Source organism: Neoarius graeffei, chromosome 1 (assembly GCF_027579695.1).
Source record: "Neoarius graeffei isolate fNeoGra1 chromosome 1, fNeoGra1.pri, whole genome shotgun sequence".
Classification (NCBI taxonomy): Eukaryota; Metazoa; Chordata; class Actinopteri; order Siluriformes; family Ariidae; genus Neoarius; species Neoarius graeffei.
This window is the reverse complement of record NC_083569.1, coordinates 55,046,070-55,065,265: the sequence shown is the minus strand read 5'-3', so window position 1 is coordinate 55,065,265 and position 19,196 is coordinate 55,046,070. Positions and strand designations below refer to the sequence as shown.

The following is a 19,196-nucleotide window of genomic DNA, read 5'->3' as shown; positions in this document are numbered from 1 at the left end:
TGCCTGTATGTGATGCAGTGCCGTCTAAGGGCCCGAAGATCACGGGCATCCAGTATGGTTTTCCGGCCTTGACCCTTACGCACAGAGATTCTTCCAGATTCTCTGAATCTTTTGATGATATTATGCACTGTAGATGATGATATGTTCAAACTCTTTGCAATTTTACACTGTCGAACTCCTTTCTGATATTGCTCCACTATTTGTCGGCACAGAATTAGGGGGATTGGTGATCCTCTTCCCATCTTTACTTCTGAGAGCCACTGCCACTCCAAGATGCTCTTTTTATACCCAGTCATGTTAATGACCTATTGCCAATTGACCTAATGAGTTGCAATTTGGTCCTCCAGCTGTTCCTTTTTTGTACCTTTAACTTTTCCAGCCTCTTATTGCCCCTGTCCCAACTTTTTTGAGATGTGTTGCTGTCATGAAATTTCAAATGAGCCAATATTTGGCATGAAATTTCAAAATGTCTCACTTTCGACATTTGATATGTTGTCTATGTTCTATTGTGAATACAATATCAGTTTTTGAGATTTGTAAATTATTGCATTCCGTTTTTATTTACAATTTGTACTTTGTCCCAACTTTTTTGGAATTGGGGTTGTATCAAGACCAGTTTGATCTGAACCGAGCAACCGAGAACCGATGAAATCGGCTACAAGGTGCCCCCGCACACATTTATGATTCGCAAGCGATTTAATCGGCCCGACAAAATCGTAAGTGAATTGGGAAGGTGTGCGGTGGGCTTTAGTAGTGTTGCAGAGTCAGGGTCCTTCCAGAACAGGTTAATTTATACAGACATCATGTGACAGATCATGTGACACTTGGATTGCACACAGGTGGATCTTAATCAACTAATTATGTGACTTATGAAGTGAATTGGTTGGAGCAGCTCTTATTTAGGGGTTTCGTATGAAAGGTGGTGAATACCTATGCACACTCCAGATTTCTGTTTTTTCATCTTAATTATTGTTTGTGTCACAATAAAACAACAATTTGCACCTTTAAAGTGGTAGGCATGTTGTGCAAATCAAATGGTGCTAACTCCCCAAAATTCAATTTTAATTCCAGCTTGTAATGCGACAAAACAGGACAAACACCAAGGGGGATGAATACTTTTGCAAGGCACTGTATATTCCTATCCCATTTGTGTGTGTTAATAATGGGAAAAAAATCACTAATACTGTTAGTAAGATATAGGCTACTTGGGTGGCACGGTGGTGTAGTGGTTAGCATGGTTACCTCACAGCAAGAAGGTTCTGGGTTCGTACCCAGTGGCTGGCAAGGGCTTTTCTGTGTGGAGTTTGCATGTTCTCTGTGTGGGTTTCCTCCGGGTGCTCCTACAATCCAAAGACATGCAGTTAGGTTAATATGAGACGGCCTTGGGCTGAGGTGCCCTTGAGTGAGGCAGCTCCCTGGGCGCTGTTAGCATGGCTGCCCACTGCTCTGGGTATGTGTGTGTTCACTGCTTCAGATGGGTTAAGTGCAGAGAGGAAATTTCACAAGTGTGTAATGAATAAAGTTGTGCTTTCTTTCTTTTACTTTTCAATTTGCAAATACTATATACACAAGATAGATACCAGTGTTCATAATAGCAATCTGCTAATAAATCACCTTTATATCGTGAGTGTTTGTGCTTTTTGGCCACACGCGTAAACCTTGAAATTGTAGCTGAGATTGCAGCTGCAGAATATATATGATATGATCACCAAATAATTTCCTTTCTTCCAGTTCCAGTGTAGATGAGCGAGCACTTTCCAAGGTTTTATGAACCCTTACTGATCATGCTGCTTCCTTGTAGGTAATCATTATAAAACTGAAGTTTAATTGTGAATGATTACTCTGACTCTGACATATAAAATGACATGGCTTACATCATGGAGTAGTTGAAGCTCCCAGAGTTTTTGACTGCTAAATAATAATACAGGGTTGAGACAACTCAATCTAGTGCAAGGGGAAATTCGCCATACATGTGTTAGCTTGACTTGTGTGTTAACACTGTTTATATGCAGTAGAGTCTAACTCAGTAGCTAACCCTCCTTGATGTCTGATGACATGCTCCAGCCCTACCAGGTAAACACTCGCAAGCAAAATCTGACAAGCTTGTGTTGATTCCAAGACCCATGTGATGTTTTGCTTGGACTGGAGCGCTGTAGCTACAGGCATACGCAAGGGTGATGTGTAGAAAGCAACCTCTGTCTGACTCTGAGCGCTGGCTAATTCCACTGAGATACTATTTTAAACCTTACCTCATACTTTATCTTCATGCCAAAATCATAATCCCAATTCCACATGAGAAAGGACATGCAGCATGGGAGGAGTGTCTGTGCACAGTTGTTGCATTTAACTAAATAGAGATGTTCAGTCAATGTTGGAAAGCATTACTCATTTACAAGGTGTGTTCCATTCTGAGGCAGCTTTCTAAGTCTCTTCAAAAATGTTCCAAAGGGAGCTGTGTTTGGTACTGTCTGAGCCCTTCAAATTCATTATACATTATCACCTTTTGAATATTAAAAATACAACCAGACTGTTTTTTGATGAATAATATAAAGCTTTGAACTACGTTAGTTGCATACACTTGCTACATAAACTGTTAGCTCGTCTCGTCTTCATCTGCTTATCCGGGGCCAGGTCGCGGAGGCAGCAGTCTGAGCATGGAAGCCCAAACTTCCCTCTCCCCAGACACCTCGGCCAACTCCTCGGGAAGAACACCGAGGCGTTCCTAGGCCAGCCGAGAGACATAGTCCCTCCAGCATGTCCTGGGTCTTCCCCGGGGCCTCCTCCCAGGGGGACATGCCTGGAATACCTCCCCAGGGAGGCGTCCAGGAGGCATCCGAAAGAGATACCTGAGCCACCTCAGCTGATTCCTCTCGATGTGGAGGAGCAGCGGCTCTACTCCGAGCTCCTCCTGAGTGACTGTGCTTCTCACCCTATCTCTAAGGGAGCACCCAGCCACCCTGCAAAGGAAACTCATTTCGGCCGCTTGTATCCGCGATCTTGTTCTTTTGGTCATTACCCAAAGCTCATGACCATAGGTGAAAGTCGGAACGTAGATCGACTGGTAAATTGAGAGCTTTGCCTTTTGGCTCAGCTCTTTCTTCACCACGATGGACCGGTAAAGCCGACCGCATCACTGCGGAGGCTGCACCGATCCGCCTGTTGATCTCACGCTCCATTGTTCCCTCACTCGTGAACAAGATCCTGAGATACTTAAACTCCTCCACTTGAGGCAGGACTTCTCCACCAACCTGGAGAGGGCAAGCCACCCTTTTCTGGTTGAGAACCATGGCCTCGGACTTGGAGGTGCTGATTCTTATCCCAGCCGCTTCACAATTGACTGCAAACTGCCCCAGTGCATGCTGAAGGTCCTGGTTTGAAGAAGCTAACAGGACAACATCATCCGCAAAAAGCAGAGATGAAATCCTGTGGTTCCCAAACAGGATTCCTTCCGGTCCCTGGCTGCGCCTAGAAATTCTGTTCATAAAAATTATGAACAGAACCGGTGACAAAGGGCAGCCCTGCTGGAGTCCAACATGCACTGGGAACAGGTCTGACTTACTGCCGGCAATGCAAAACAGACTTCTGCTCCATTTGTACAGGGACTGGACAGCCCTTAGCAAAGAGCCCTGAACCCCATACTCCCGAAGCACCCCCCACAGAATACCACGAGGGACACAGTCGAATGCCTTCTCCAGATCCACAAAGCACATGTGGACTGGTTGGGCAAACTCCCATGAACCCTCGAGCACCCTATGAAGGGTATAGAGCTGGTCCAGTGTTCCACGACCAGGACGGAAACCACATTGTTCCTCCTGGATCTGAGGTTCAACTATTGGCCGAATTCTCCTCTCCAGTAACCTGGAGTAAACCTTCCCGGGGAGGCTGAGAAGTGTCATTCCCCTATAATTGGAGCACACTCTCCGGTCCCCTTTCTTAAAAAGAGGGACCACCACCCTGGTCTGCCACTCCAGAGGCACTGTCCCTGACCGTCACGCGATGTTGCAGAGGCGTGTCAGCCAAGACAGCCCCACAACATCCAGTGACTTGAGATACTCAGGGCGGATCTCATCCACCCCCAGTGCCTTGCCGCCGAGGAGCTTGCGAACCACCTCAGTGACTTTGGCTTGGGTAATGGATGAGTCCACCTCTGAGTCATCAGCCTCTGCTTCCTCAATGGAAGATGTGATGGTGGGATTGAGATGATCCTCGAAGTATTCCTTCCACAGCCTGATAATGTCCCCAGTCGAGGTCTACAGCTCCCCACCCGCACTGTAAACAGTGTTGGCAGAGTACTGCTTCCCCCTCCTGAGGTACCGGATGGTTTGCCAGAATTTCTTCAAGGCTGACTGATAGTCCTCCTCCATGGCCTCACCGAACTCCTCCCAGTTCCGAGTTTTTGCCTCCACAACTGCCCGAGCTGGGGCACACCTGACCTGCCGATACCTGTCAGCTGCCTCAGGAGTCCCGGAGGCCAACATGGCCCAATAGGACTACTTCTTCAGCTTGACGGCCTCCCTTACTTCCGGTGTCCACCACCGGGTTCAGGGATTGCCACCACGACAGGCACCGGAGACCTTGCGGCCACAGCTCCGAACAGCTGCGTCTACAATGGAGGTAGAGAACATGGTCCACTCAGACTCAATGTCCCCCACCTCCCTCGGAAGCTGGGAGAAGCTCTCCCGGAGGTGGGAGTTAAAGACCTCCCCGACAGAGTGCTCGGCCAGACGTTCCCAGCAGACCCTCACCATATGTTTGGGCCTACCAGGTCTGTCCGGCTTCCTCCTCTGCCAGTGGATCCAACTCACCACCAGGTGGTGATCAGTTGACAGCTCAGCCCCTCTCTTCACCCGAGTGTCCAAGACATAGGGCCGAAGATCAAATGAAACGACAAGAAAGTCGATCATCGACCTCCGACCTAAGGTGTCCTGGTGCCACGTGCACTTATGGACACCCCTATGCTCGAACATGGTGTTCGTTATGGACAAACCGTGACTAGCACAGAAGTCCAATAACAAAACTCCACTCGGGTTCAGATTGGGGAGGCCGTTCCTCCCAATCACGCCCCTCCAAGGGTCACTGTCATTGCCCACGTGAGCATTGAAGTCCCCCAGTAGAACAATGGAGTCCCCAGTCTGAGCACCTCTCATTACCTCTTCCAGGGACTCCAAGAAGGCCGGATACTCTATACTGCTATTCGGCCCGTAGGCACAAACAACAGCAAGAGCCCTCTCCTCAATCCGAAGGCACAGAGAGGCGACCCTCTCGTTCACTGGGGTAAACTCCAACACATGGCGGCCGAGGTGGGGAGCTATAAGCAAGCCCACACCAGCCCGCCACCGCTCACCGTAGGCAACTCCAGAGAAGTGGAGAGTCCAGCTCCTCTCGAGGAGCTGAGTTCCAGAGCCCAAGCTGTGCATGGAGATGAGCCCGACTATCTCTAGCCAGTCCCTCTCAATCTCCCGCACAAGCTCAGGCTCTTTCCCCCCCAGTGAAGTGACATTCCATGTCCCAACAGCTAGCCGCTGTGTTCGGGGATCAGGTCGTTGAGGCCCCTGCCTTCGATTGCCGCCCAGTCCACACTGCACCGGCCCCCTATGGCTACCTCTGTGGGTGGTGAACCCACAAGAGGTCGGGCCCACGTCACCGCTTCGGGCTGAGCCCCGCCAGGCCCTGTGGGCAAAGGCCCAGCCACCAGGCGTTCGCATACGAGCCCCAACCCCGGGCCTGGCTCCAGGGTGGGGCCCCAGCTGCGCCATACTGGGTGACGTCACGGTCATTGTTCTTTTAATATCCATAAGGGGTTTGGTGAACTGCTCTTGGTTTGGCTTGTCACCTAGGACCTGTCTGCCTTGGGAGACCCTAACAGGGGCGTAATGCCCCCGACAACATAGCTCCTAGGATCATTCAAGCACACAAACCCCTCCTTACTCTAAACTGTTAGCTAGTATATTTAGCAATTCTCAGTGGTGCTTGAAAGTTTGTGAACCCTTTAGAATTTTCTATATTTCTGCATAAATATGACCTAAAACATCATCAGATTTTTCACACAAGTCCTAAAAGTAGATAAAGAGAACCCAGTTAAACAAATGAGACAAAAATATCATACTTGGTCATTTATTATTGAGGAAAATGATCCAATATTACATATCTGTGAGTGGCAAAAGTATGTGAACCTCTAGGATTAGCAGTTAATTTGAAGGTGAAATTAGAGTCAGGTGTTTTCAATCAATGGGATGGCAATCAGGTGTGAGTTGGCACTCTGTTTTATTTAAAGAACAGGGATCTATCAAAGTCTGATCTTCACAACACGTTTGTGGAAGTGTGTCATGGCACGAACAAAGGAGATTTCTGAGGACCTCAGAAAAAGCGTTGTTGATGCTCATCAGGCTGGAAAGGGTTACAAAACCATCTCTAAAGAGTTTGGACTCCACCAATCAACAGTCAGACAGATTGTGTACAAACGGAGGAAATTCAAGACCATTGTTACCCTCCCCAGGAGTGGGTGACCAACAAAGATCGCTCCAAGAGCAAAGTGTGTAATAGTTGGCGAGGTCACAAAGGACCCCAGGGTAACTTCTAAAGGCCCAGTCCCACTGGCCGATGGACACAAAACGTATGCAAAAAGGACACAGCGGACGAGCAAAATTTCGGGGGTGGCTCTATCCATTTTCATCCGCTCCAGAAATGGACAAAATTGGCAAAAATTTGCGAAAACAGAACGGAAAAGAACGGACGTGGGTAGTATATAGCGGGGATGTTAAACGCATGTTCATAGGAAGCCTAGCGGATGAAAGCAGATGGAAGTGGATGACAGCTCCGCAGGGGTTACCGGTGATAACTGAGAAGCGGACGCATAGCAGAAAGAGCGGATGCATAGCAGATGAAGGGGATGCATCACGTACGCCTAACGGAAACAAAGGGGATGTTGCGCGGATGTATATCGGATGCAGACTGTTCACTGCGCATGCGGGGGGTATGAATTGCGTCTGCTCCGCGGATATAAAGGGATGCAGCACGCACGCCGTCAGCATAAAGCGGAAAGACGTGCTGGCGGCTACATCGAGAGATCCAGATGATTTTCTCCCCCTTTTTATACAAAATATCGATTGTCCGCTAGGTGTCCTTCTACATACTCTAGACATCCTAAATATACGAGATACATCCCAGATATAAACGCTTAGTCCGTTTTGAATACTTTATATACGAGATGCATACGCTTACATCCTTTCTATTTCCGTGCTACTAACGATGAATAGACGTTTCATGTACCTTATCTTTCCTCCCTCTTTCCGTTTTCAGCTGCAGCGGATGTGAGTTGCGAGGATGCCTAGAGGATGCAGAGAGGATACAGCAGACGTTTAACGGATGATAACGGACATAGAACGTTTGTTGCTCGTATATGTCGCGGATTTACATTGTACACAGCGGAAAGTTCATCCGTTCTAAAAGTTTTGTGCAGCTCAAAACTTTTTGCGCGGATGAAATCACAGTGGACGGATGCTCGATGGATAGAGCGTATGAAGCACGTATGCAATGAGTACACAATGGATGCATAGCGTTTTCCAACGGATGGCAAAGATTTTTTTACGTTTTACATCCTCTTTGCATCCGTATGTGCAGTGGGACCGGGCCTTAAGCAACTGAAGGCCTCTCTCACATCGGCTAATGTTAATGTTCATGAGTCCACCATCAGGAGAACACTGAACAACAATGGTGTGCACGGCAGGGTTACAAGGAGAAAGCCACTGCTCTCCAAAAAGAACATTGCTGCTTTTCTGCAGCTTGCTAAAGATCATGTGGACAAGCCAGAAGGCTATTGGAAAAATGTTTTGTGAACGGACGAGACCAAAATAGAACTTTTTGGTTTAAATGAGAAGTGTTATGTTTGGAGAAAGGAAAACACTGCATTCCAGCATAAGAACCTTATCCCATCTGTGAAACATGGTGGTAGTAGTATCATGGTTTGGGCCTGTTTTGCTGCATCTGGGCCAGGACGGCTTGCCATCATTGATGGAACAATGAATTCTGAATTATAGCAGCGAATTTTAAAGGAACATATCAGGACATCTGTCCATGAACTGAATCTCAAGAGGAGGTGGGTCATGCAGCAAGAGAATGACCCTAAGCACACAAGTCGTTCTACCAAAGAATGGTTAAAGAAGAATAAAATTAATGTTTTGGAATGGCCAAGTCAAAGTCCTGACCTTAATCCAATCAAAATGTTGTGGAAGGACCTGAAGCGAGCAGGTCATGCGAGGAAACCCACCAGCATCCCAGAGTTGAAGCTGTTCTGTACGGAGGAACAGGCTAAAATTCCTCCAAGCTGGTGTGCAGGACTGATCAACAGTTACCGGAAACGTTTAGTTACAGTTATTGCTGCACAAGGGGGTCACACCAGATACTGAAAGCAAAGGTTCACATACTTTTGCCACTCACTGATATGTAATATTGGATCATTTTCCACAATAAATAAATGACCAAGTATAATATTTTTGTCTCATTTGTTTAACTGGGTTCTCTTTATCTACTTTCAGGACTTGTGTGAACATCTGATGATGTTTTAGGTCATATTTATGCAGAAATATAGAAAATTATAAAGGGTTCACAAACTTTCAAGCACCACTGTCTTTTAAACACAAATAAAAAGTACTCATTCGAGCAACAGTTTTGACCATGTTTGTTGAAATTGTCATGGGACTTGACATAGGTTTGGAGAAGAGAATTATTAGCTTTTTGTTTGGGACAGTTGATATCTCATCAGGTCTACTTATATACTTGTGCTAAATTTAAACTAGCTTCTAGCAGTTAACTAGCTGGCTAACTATGCACTAGAGCTGTGTCCATGTGAATCTACCAGTGAATTTAATTTATAAGGCCTTTCCTTTAGTTTGGGGAACAAATGTATTCAGACTACAAATTAGTCTTGGGGTCCCACATAAACTGATATCAAGTGAAGACCTTTGTTGCATTACTTTTATAAATCTGCAGGGTATTGCTTTTTAAGTATTTTGAATTTGTGCCTGAAGTGAATCTGATCTCCCTTTAAAAGCAACTGACTCCTCTCCAGTGCATTTCACTGTGAGATTTGTATCAGACACTTGATAAAAGAATCCAAGCAGGGTACGTCAGCACAATGGCTGAATTACAACATGACGCTGTCCTAAAACATGATCGGAATTTCATTGATAAATGTTGATCTTACTCCTCACTGAAAGTAAGTCTGAGAAATTTGAACTCCTAGGTCCTGCTGTGAGCTGTAATTTTAGCCTCATTAGCACTTTATCATGTTTTAGAAGCAATTCTCAAAGCTCCATGGTTAACAGTTCAACAGTCAGCAAAGCAGGAGTGAATAAAAGATTAGCCAGTAAGAGACTATAACAGGCTTTCCTTTCTATAGATGGTCATGCCTCCTGGAAAATGACACTTTTAGACCCTTTTTTTTTTTTTTAATTCTCTGATTACAACCATGACACGAAGAATGGCTCTGGGATGTGACTGGAGAGTGAACGTATTTGAGTTTCGGACATAAAGCATTTAAATCACAATAAAGTAATACCCTGCTGATTGTGTGATGAATGAATGAATGAATGAATGACTTTTTCATGGTTTAAATAAAATATGTGAACATATCATTGATTTAATACTACAACCCCGATTCCAAAAAAGTTGGGACAAAGTCCAAATTGTAAATAAAAACGGAATGCAATAATTTACAAATCTCAAAAACTGATATTGTATTCACAATAGAACATAGACAACATATCAAATGTTGAAAGTGAGACATTTTGAAATTTCATGCCAAATATTGGCTCATTTGAAATTTCATGACAGCAACACATCTCAAAAAAGTTGGGACAGGGGCAATAAGAGGCTGGAAAAGTTAAAGGTACAAAAAAGGAACAGCTGGAGGACCAAATTGCAACTCATTAGGCCAATTGGCAATAGGTCATTAACATGACTGGGTATAAAAAGAGCATCTTGGAGTGGCAGCGGCTCTCAGAAGTAAAGATGGGAAGAGGATCACCAATCCCCCTAGTTCTGCGCCGACAAATAATGGAGCAATATCAGAAAGGAGTTCGACAGTGTAAAATTGCAAAGAGTTTGAACATATCATCATCTACAGTGCATAATATCATCAAAAGATTCAGAGAATCTGGAAGAATCTCTGTGCGTAAGGGTCAAGGCCGGAAAACCATACTGGGTGCCCGTGATCTTCGGGCCCTTAGACGGCACTGCATCACATACAGGCATGCTTCTGTATTGGAAATCACAAAATGGGCTCAGGAATATTTCCAGAGAACATTATCTGTGAACACAATTCACCGTGCCATCCGCCGTTGCCAGCTAAAACTCTATAGTTCAAAGAAGAAGCCGTATCTAAACACGATCCAGAAGCGCAGACGTCTTCTCTGGGCCAAGGCTCATTTAAAATGGACTGTGGCAAAGTGGAAAACTGTTCTGTGGTCAGACGAATCAAAATGTGAAGTTCTTTATGGAAATCAGGGACGCCGTGTCATTCGGACTAAAGAGGAGAAGGACGACCCGAGTTGTTATCAGCGCTCAGTTCAGAAGCCTGCATCTCTGATGGTATGGGGTTGCATTAGTGCGTGTGGCATGGGCAGCTTACACATCTGGAAAGACACCATCAATGCTGAAAGGTATATCCAGGTTCTAGAGCAACATATGCTCCCATCCAGATGACGTCTCTTTCAGGGAAGACCTTGCATTTTCCAACATGACAATGCCAAACCACATACTGCATCAATTACAGCATCATGGCTGCGTAGAAGAAGGGTCCGGGTACTGAACTGGCCAGCCTGCAGTCCAGATCTTTCACCCATAGAAAACATTTGGCACATCATAAAACGGAAGATACGACAAAAAAGACCCGAGACAGTTGAGCAACTAGAATCCTACATTTGACAAGAATGGGTTAACATTCCTATCCCTAAACTTGAGCAACTTGTCTCCTCAGTCCCCAGACGTTTACAGACTGTTGTAAAGAGAAAAGGGGATGTCTCACAGTGGGAAACATGGCCTTGTCCCAACTTTTTTGAAATGTGTTGTTGTCATGAAATTTAAAATCACCTAATTTTTCTCTTTAAATGATACATTTTCTCAGTTTAAACATTTGATATGTCATCTATGTTCTATTCTGAATAAAATATGGAATTTTGAAACTTCCACATCATTGCATTCTGTTTTTATTTACAATTTGTACTTTGTCCCAACTTTTTTGGAATCGGGGTTGTATATACTTGAATGTTTTAAACTATCTGCTTAAGGTATATTTTTGTGTAGCATGTCCAAACTACTTTTTGTGTCAGTGGGATAAGCAGTATTCAATTGTAATGATTACACCTCCTTGACATTATGTGCTAGACCTTCCATCCATCCATCATCTGTAACTGCTTATCCTGTGCAGGGTTGCGGGCAAGCTGGAGCCTATCCCAGTTGACTATGGGCGAGAGGCACGGTACACCCTGGACAAGTCACCAGATCATCACAGGGCTGACACATAGAGACAAACAACCATTCACACACACCTACGGTCAATTTAGAGTCACCAGTTAACCTAACCTGCATGTCTTTGGACTGTGGGGGAAACCGGAGCACCCGGAGGAAACCCACGCGGACACGGGGAGAACATGCAAACTCCACACAGAAAGGTCCCTGTCGGCCACTGGGCTCGAACCCAGAACCTTCTTGCTGTGAGGCAACAGTGCTAACCACTACACCACCATGCCACCTGTGCTAGACCTCAGTAAGCTAAAGTCTCTGTTGCTGCACTACCTGAGAACGTAACATATAAAATGACATAATTCATTTTAGTGCAAAAACAATGGAGTCAAAATCCTGTTAAAGTAAACATTCTGAGGATCTTCTTATCCCAAAACTATAATGTTTTAATACTAAAACATGAGAAGCACTGTATGTCGAAAGCTAACAGTTGTGCATTCCCATTTGTATGTGAAACGGCTACATATTTCCACCCTTTTTGGATTCATTTGACTTATTGTTTTCCACTAACTCCCAAGTAAAGGTTGGAAAATCCCTACTAGAATATTCATAAAGTACTTGTATAAAGGACCAGTAAGTAGGCAATTACATTGCTGAGAAATATTCTGAAGCCAATGAAAGAATCTCTATTCAAACACGAGCGACACTGGCCCACTCTATTCACATTTCACCTTCAGCGCTTCATATATTAAGAGCTGGCTCTTTTGATCAGAGGACACATTCATTTGGACAGAGCAACACAAAAAAGGTGGCTGAATTGAAATATTGTCCTTTATTTTTTATTTCACACTTGTCTTTATTTGTGGCTTTATTAGATTATGCAGATAAAAAAACCTCTGAGTTACAAGTTAATAGGTAATAGATTAGTGTACTTCAAATACTAGAAACATATTTGTGAGCACAATGACATTGGATTGCGTTACTTAAAGAAAAGAGCTCATTTATAAGTTGACACTGATTTAAAAAAAAAACCTTATAATTCAAGGGTTTCAGACATTGCTTAGATGCACCAGCTTCTGCAAGACAAACAGAAAATGGCACATGAGAAAAGTAATTACTGTACATCTGATTTAACCAGTTTGCGCTATACAATAGCAAGAGAAACGACCTTTGTGGAGCTTAGAGAAAAGGAAAAAAAACCCTGATATCTGTACAGATTTTTTTATACAAATAGCTTCTTATATATCCTTTAAAATACTTATAGTTCATCATACAGGCCCTGATTTTCTTTAAGATCTCAGATTTGTGTATATGTGAAGGAACATCGCATAATCTTGATCTCAGAAGGCTAAGCAATGCATCATGAATAAAATAACCTTATTGGAGTGATAATAATTCATTTTAATAACATTTTGATAAGACATTAATAAAACATACATTAATTAAAAATGATTGAAAGTGACACCCATTTTGTCTTCAAAATGTAATATGTTTAACACCCTTGATCATTTGAAAAATGCACTCACATGTAGAATCTGGTAGTAATTCAGTTTGCACATTTTTTTTTCTGTGTTATCGCGTCTACACACATTTTAACCTATACAAATGTTTAGTACATCACAGATGGATTTTTATTTATTTATTTATTTTTTAGCTTATGTAACATTTTCTGGACATAGCTCACTGAATTTTAAGTTTCTGCTCTGGAGTTGTGAGCTAAGCTGTGGCTGAAGAGGTCATGCATTCTGGGTATAGTTTTTGGCTGTGGTGGAACAGAGGCTAGAGTTACCCCAGCTGCCCACCCAGATTTTTTGGCAAGAGTCATTGTCCAAGGTTGATATCACAGCCAAAGATGTTACGCCCATGATAAATAAAATATCCTGATGTAGCAAAGTGAACAGAGTCAACAGATACGTGTCAGGATTAACTCGTTGCAGATGGTGTCTCACAAGGTCATCGCAAACTGCAAAGGATATTTTTCAAGGGAGATTATTGTGAGATAGAAAACTCAAACAGGGCCAAATTTCCCAATAATGCTGAATTTCAGTGAATAACGAACAACTTAACGAAGGGCACTGGTTATTTATGCACCAGTTTGGTAATTGTTTCCCAAATGTCATTAGAGATTTACTGAAAATGTTCAAAGTTATTTGTTTTGTTGTTGACTCTTACTTGGAAGAGATAGAACAAGTTATATTGTTTTCTAAACGGCAGGTTGTCACACAGGGAAAAAAAAGAACAAAGGAGATGACAGATAATAGGATCAGGTAAAATCATTCATTTATGAATGATTTTAGTGAAGAAGCATTTCGAGAAACATTTGTTAGCAAGTGTTGCCAGGCAAAACAAACCTCACCCGGTAGCACTTATGGTGATGCTTTTGAATTAGTATGTAATCTGCATAAAAAGAAATCAGTGTATGTGTGGTTATATGAATCAGAATACATTTGTGATTACTTAAGGTGTGTGTACTTATATATGAATCAAAATACAATCATCATAAACCAAATTATCGTTTATATGATGACATCAAGGCATGAGTGCATGGTTACATATGTGTGTGGTTACATTAAGGGTATAAAATCACCACATCCCCCCCCCCCCCCCTTTCTGTCTGGGCCATCTATATTCTGCTCAGGAAAATCCTGCTCTTTCCTGCCATCTGTCTTAAAACAGTGATTTAGACAGTGGTCTGCAAAGGAATCTAATCTGACCAGCTCTCCACAACCTTCTCTTGGGCAGAGCAGAGGAAGAGAGTGGAGAATAGATAGAAATGCTTTGGCAGGGCTATTTACAGTAGGTCACATGAGTTAAATAAGAGGCCAACAGGCTGGACACTGGGGACCCAAGATATGGCTGTACTTTTGGATGCAGGTGCGGCAGAAGAGGTGCTGGCATGGGGATTGGACTGGGTCAGACAATAGGTGATCACACACTTGGCACAACATAGCACCCACAAAGTCTTTTGGGAAATCATCTGGGAGTAGATTGGAAGTTAGGTGGTCTTTCTGGCAGTGAATTATATTTTTTACCCAAAGGTATCTTAAAGTAGCCGGCTTCAGACATGCTCTCAAGCCCACTGGTGGTGGGTTGTCTGTGGTCTGTTTCCACACTCTTTTGCTCCCTGTAGATGTCTCTCTCTTTGCCCTTTTGGGAAGGCTGTGTAGTGGTTTCCTTCTCTTCCTTCCTCTTCACTGAAGTATGTATCTCTTGGGGTAACAGTGCAGACAGTTTAAGTTGTGGGGCTTCCATATAGGGACCCTGGTCCTGGAGAAGCTACATAGTCCCCCTCTTCTCATAGCTACAGTCCAGCACCGATGACAGAACATGGGAGGGTGGATGGATTCCATGTCTCCACTCACATCTACCTTAAACACCTTTAGGATAGCATCAGGCCATCTAGAAGCCTTGCAGCCCATCCTGTGCAATTCATATCTGCTGGACTCATCCAGGTCTCTCTGGACTTCATGCTCTGGGCCTTTCACTTTCCTCAGAAGTATGGCACATAAGCGGTATAAAGACTTGAACAGAATTGCTCAACATGAATTGGTAGGTACAAATGATTTTGACCTTTTTGGTGACCTTGACCTTGATTTTGATCTTGTGTGTGAACATACTTGGCCAATAAACATGGTTCTGATTCTGATTCTCTGCTGCTCTCAGCCAATCAGAACACACCGTACTGCACGATTGTTACACTTACAATCTTACAGCACAATGACATAGTGGCTACCACCTCTATATGAAGCAGTAGCCACAAAAACCTTGACCGGATGACCCCCAACATGTTGGAGGTTCTATTTGAGACCAATGCCCATCTATCCTGAAAGTTTCATGAAGATTGGTCTAGCCATTTTCCCGTAACATCATTAACAAAACAAACAAACAAACAAAGAAACTCAACCGAAAACAATACCTCAACCCCTGGTGGACTCCATCCCGGTCAAGGTAATTAAAGAAAGTTCATAGTTCAGTTGGTTGGGTTCAGTGCCCGAACTGATAATCACATCATCAGTTTTTCATTGGCTAATCAGACACAAGGTACGCCACCACTATTGCTGGAGCGGTTGGAGGTTAGGTGCCTTGCTCAAGGGCACTTAAGCCAGTCCTGCTGGTCCAGGGAATCAAACCAGCAACCTTGGTCCCAAAGCTGTTTCTCTAACCATTAGGCCATGGCTTCCCCAAAAGTATATAAGTTGAAGTTAACAAACTGCTAAGCATTATTAACCTTTAGGGAAATGAACAACAGAATATTATGGAGAAATAATTAATTTATGCCTTGAAAAAATGATATTAACATTTATGTAAAATAAAACCCCTTAAGCTGACATACAAGAACATGACAGAGTTCTTTTTCTTTTTTCTTTTTTGTAATTAGCTCAGTCAGCACTGATTGTATACTGTATAGTGTAGTACAGTATAATGTATGGTGTAGTATATTTAACAGTTATTCCAAGAAATCGAGATGTACATCAGCTGATAGACGACGAGGCACGTAGTACTGAGTCGGCCATAAGCCATGTACGACGAGATTGAGTGGAATAACTGTTTTATTCTATCCACATTCACTGGATTTTAAGAAATAGAGCATTTTTATTTTTTGCAAATTCGATAAATGAAAACTTTATACAAAACGTCCTACAGAATCATTTCTGCTTAGAATGTAAACAAACCAGTGAAATGACAGTAGCAATTTGTGAAAAATGTTGTAATAATAATTCTTGAAAAATAAAAAAAGATATGTTCTTACCATCAAATACTTTTATTCCATATTTTGTTGCTTTTTTTTGTATTTTTGGAGTTTTGTTTTCGAGTAGAGTTTTTATTTTGTCCTCGGTTGGTTCGGCCACATGCTTCGCCATTTTGTTTTTCTCTGTTCATGGTATATGAGCTGATAGTCTAGTAGTAGAGTAGCCAATCAGAGCGCGTGATTGACTCATATCCAGTGAATGTGGATAGAATAAAGTATAGTCTTTAGCCATCCATTGAGCATTTGTCTAAAATCCCATTGCTTAATATCTAAGAGCAGAGGAATAAATTAAAAAAATACTGAAAATACTGAAAAGTCAGCAGCAGTATTGTCATAGTTACATGTAACAATAAAATGAAATAGAATATTGATGTGTTTAGTAACAGTAAGTTATGTTGCCAGCAGAAGCACAAATGCGCATTCATTTATGTATTTTGCTCTAAACTTTTATTTACTTATTACTTGAAACCATGCTGCATTGTTTCTTTGCTCCTACCCTAATGTGTATTCATCACATTTTGTAATTATAGGCATTCATAAAACATCATCTTATTAGACGTCAGAATCTTGGACAAAGGCTTCATGATGGTTTTGCTGTCATGCATTGCTGAGTTTGTATGTTTTGTATCATAGCAACTGGATGGAGGCAGACTCTTGGATGGCTGTTGGAACTGCCTCGCATTCAATGAATGGGCAATATTATCAGAGTCCATAAGATCTCTTTGTGTGTTTGACAGCTCCTTGTCATTTTCATGGGGGTGTGGATTTGTGAAGTTGCAGCAGGAGGGCCCTGTGAAAGACTGGCATTGCTAACACATGTCACTTTAATGCCAGGTCAAATCAAAAGGGCATCAGTGCAGCGTGATAAATCAGACACTGGTGATTACTTGTTTAATTCGACAGTTTTTAGTTAAGGGCAAAAATGGTGGATTTGTAGACGACTCTGACTGGTTAGTGAGCATTTCCTCGGTCAGTGTTTGCAGCTGTCACTGACTGCATGAATGAGAAATACATTGTTTCTGATACTGTAAGGGTTTGTCATGTATTTGTTAACCTCCCAGGATCCATCAGCGGGGCCTGTTACACATTCCTCACTCGCACGACTGCTTTTTCTATTAGTTTCACTGTAGTTGCTAATTAATTCAGTGGGATTACTGAATAATATTATTCAAAAGTGCATAACAGAATAATAACATATGGGTTAACGTAGTGTTTTCTAGATTATCACAACTGGGAGTATTATAAGGAGGCAGCTGTTTTGTGATGTGCTAGATGAAGTGTTTATTGAAACTATTTACACTGGCTTTAGTGAACAGCTAAAAAATAATAAGCGTGGTAATACATCCCACATTTAGCTACCAGTGCAGTGTGTCTTCGTGTCAGTGCTGCAAACATAAATAGTTATGTTGGCCGAACTAACAGAGGAGCGTGTAGCAGGAACGCGGTGAAGTTTGAAGTTTAGAAGAATGTTCAGATTGAACATGTTTAACTTTATTTTAAGACCCTACAACCACAATAATACATGAACTTAGCAATGAAATATGGGACCTGTTTATTAACTATCCTTGGCCCCTGTAGGATAAGACCAACTAGATTCCTTTTGGCAACACAGCCAGCAGCTATAGACAGAGTACCAGACTCACTCTGACATCGCTGGACTGTCTGTTGGCGGTGTCCGCTTGATCCATCGCACTTGTGGCGCCTTGTGTCAAGTGTAGAGGGAGGTGGAGGGTGTGGGGTGATGGCTGAGATGCTAGAGCAGCTGTCTGAGCCAATCTGTGTGCATTAGAATCGAATGGCTTAAGAATACAGTCATCCTCTCAGATAATGTTCAATTGCATGATTAAACAGAAGAAGATTAGTTTTCAAATATTCAGAGCCTTGCGATACCATTGTTTGTACTGAGTTTGTCGAATCTTAATGGAGAAATAATATTTTTAAAGAAAACCTGGAATGAAAACAGCCAGTCTGTAATTGTTGATTTCAGGGTTGTTTAGGAGAAAAATAAATGCTATAAGACTGATTTTTTTTTCCTAGACTAGAACAAGAGACAGCATGTAACAGCCAGGAATGCTTGGCCTTGGTGCATCCTTCCCCTGTGGTGCCTAATCAAAGAGGATATTGAAACTACCATTTCAGTTTGAAAGGAGTTATGGTAAAGAGGTCTTAGCAGGTCTACAGGATGCAGCACATTCATGGCTGATAAACCACTCTGATTAATGACACTGGCATTGTAATGCTTTTTATTGGATCTGCACGAAGTGTCACATGGAGCCAGATTCGTGCCATGATGAATAAATGTGAAATGGGAGATAACAGTCATGAATATTACTATGCCATTTCAAACCTTACTCTGAGATCCTCAGAGACCTAAACACATCCAAGCAGAAGAATATGCTCCAATGGCCACACCATCTTTAGCCAAATGAAGCATGTGTTTGGCTGACTCACTGGACCTGCACTAACAAAAGACATTTAAATAAAAAAAGTGCTCAGGAAAAGAAATCAACTATCAGTGCTCATTTTTCCAAATCACACATTGTGCTGTAGCAACAACCCATGCTCCTGGCTATCAGTCTAACCTTACCAGAGAAGTAGCATTTAATCATTTCACCTATTCTAGACTCTGAGACAAGCACAGCTGTGGAAAGTGCCTAGTTAGCCTCTCTCTACTTGGAATAATAGCGATAATGTTACAGTAAGTATGCTAGTGATAGGTACTATGAGATCTAATATGCACTTTATAGATTTTCAGAAGATAACTACATATGATCCAGGGATTTTGCCCAAGAATGTTTGGATTTGATCCAAAAGCAGGTGTTTCTCTTGGCAGCCAAGCACCAGAAATCAAGTTATACAGCCGGTGCCACTGACTGAATCCAGCTCTGAAACGTGCACCATTCTCTTTTGTCACACTGTACATTTGTTAAATGTTTGGCTTAGTGTGACTCTACTGACTGACAAGCGTTGATACAGCCATGTATCA

The 19,196-nt window shown here is 42.8% G+C and overlaps 1 protein-coding gene and 1 pseudogene across 1 annotated transcript in view; one reads left to right on the top strand and one right to left on the bottom strand.

Annotated features, from left to right (window-relative positions):
- The window catches only part of LOC132887957 (collagen alpha-1(XXV) chain), a 344,762-nt gene that overhangs the window by 34,574 nt on the left and 290,992 nt on the right, over positions 1-19,196 (top strand). The window lies entirely within an intron of this gene.
- LOC132889961 (V(D)J recombination-activating protein 1-like) lies at positions 11,762-17,898 on the bottom strand (annotated as a pseudogene).